The sequence below is a fragment of the Aplysia californica genome, unplaced genomic scaffold, assembly GCF_000002075.1.
Source record: "Aplysia californica isolate F4 #8 unplaced genomic scaffold, AplCal3.0 scaffold00488, whole genome shotgun sequence".
Classification (NCBI taxonomy): domain Eukaryota; kingdom Metazoa; phylum Mollusca; class Gastropoda; order Aplysiida; family Aplysiidae; genus Aplysia; species Aplysia californica.
Genome location: NW_004797758.1, coordinates 420,523 through 422,298, shown reverse-complemented (window position 1 = coordinate 422,298; position 1,776 = coordinate 420,523). Strand labels below are relative to the sequence as shown.

The 1,776-nt window shown below is 37.8% G+C and overlaps 1 protein-coding gene across 1 annotated transcript in view; it reads right to left on the bottom strand.

The window, feature by feature from the left end:
* Positions 1–1,776, bottom strand: part of LOC106012762 — a gene marked incomplete in the record, with an annotated part of 152,249 nt that overhangs the window by 12,779 nt on the left and 137,694 nt on the right.

The window sequence follows — 1,776 nt, the reverse complement described above, 5'->3', positions numbered from 1 at the left end:
CCCCCCCTTTCCACTCGACCCATCAAATATAAACATTACGATTCAGAGACAGCTTTCTCAACAAGTCATTTCCCACAATCTCTTCTTCCACGAACTCCCTGCTCCGAGGAAAGAAAAGATAGCTCTAATCATACGCAGAGGGAGACATCGATTAACTCTTTACGGAAGATTGGCGGACACACATGTCCAGTAAGAAGTATGCCAAAGAAAATGTTGAGGCACATTGCCAACCATCAAACACAAATCAGAAACACAAGTTTGTACATTCACAATATGCATCTTGTTGCTTGCCTTTTTGAGTTTTAGATATTTAATTTTAGAAAGCGTTTTTCAGCGACTGCAACACGATCAGGACATACACGTGCCGAAGATTAGATATGTTACAAGACATTAACAAACGTAATAAAGAAGGGGGCGAAAAGAAGGAGGAGAACAACGGACGACAGATGCTTGAAAGGCAAGAAGAAGCAAATCATACCAAAGCACCACCAACCATCCAGTTTCACGTATTATTATAGAAAACAGAACTGAAAACATCGCATGAATAAATTAGTCCTACTTGAATATTGCATGTCTTCAGGCGTTGTTGAATGACAAGACTGCGCGTAGACAAAGAGTTTGTTTGTTTGAGTAACGAGAAGCACGTCCATACAATATCAATAACGGCCATTTCGTGCTGTGAAAAAGTAAGACAGATAGACAGAATCAAAAGAAGGAAATTAAAGGAGTAGGACCTACCAGAGGCATCCCCCGACCGTCAAAGAGTTAACGTAATCATCCTTTCTGAAGTGACAGCTGATTGCCGTGACAGCGTGGACAACACATTGCGCAATGGCCCGTTCTTTTCTCGCCACATATCATCATGACACGCCCACATTCCACATTAATTTTAAAATTAGACAAAAACAACCCAACGATTTTTGAAAAGAAGTCCTTGCCGTGTTTGTTTCAGAATCTGTAGTGGAGCTTACCAACACAGGCGATATTGCCCACAAGTGAGCGATTTGGTAATTTGATGGGCGATGGGGATCACCAGGATAGTGAAATGTGTTATTTCATAATGTCAGACTTGCAAACACATTTTAGCATCTTAAAAGTGGCAAAAGTGAGCTCTGGCTATAAAAATGTTGATAAGCATTGATCTATGCGAATATAATAATGAACATAATTTTATGAACTTTTAGTTTCTTTCCAACGAACAAAAAGCAGAATGAATGTTTGTTTATTAGTTTGTTTAGAGTAAAATAGAAGCGCATCGACACAATAATTGTAATTTAGCGCAGGTAAAGAGTAACACATACAGACAGAAGCAACAAAGGGAAAGTAAAGAAGTAAGACCTACCAGTGGCACCAACTAACCATCCGCACGCAAGGAACGAATAAGGGCAACTCAAATAATGAAAAACAGAAGGAATCAGCACCACCAATGTGAACAAGAACCATCTTCTTCACATAAAGTGGCCTTACACTGGTGTAGGTCGCATAAAAATTCCAGTAATTAAATATTGTACTTCAAAGATTATACTTATGGACAACTAATTGATATAATACGCAAATAAAGTTCCTCAGCAAAAACATGCATCGAATATAATATCTTTTGTTAATTTACGTAGCCCATCGACATCAATATACACACCCTATACACGTATTATATAATATATTCATTACATAAATATAGAATATATAAACACGTACATACATACACACACCTACACAATATTGCTTTTATATACATTTAGTATTGTCTATACATCACGTGTGTGTGTGTATGTGTGT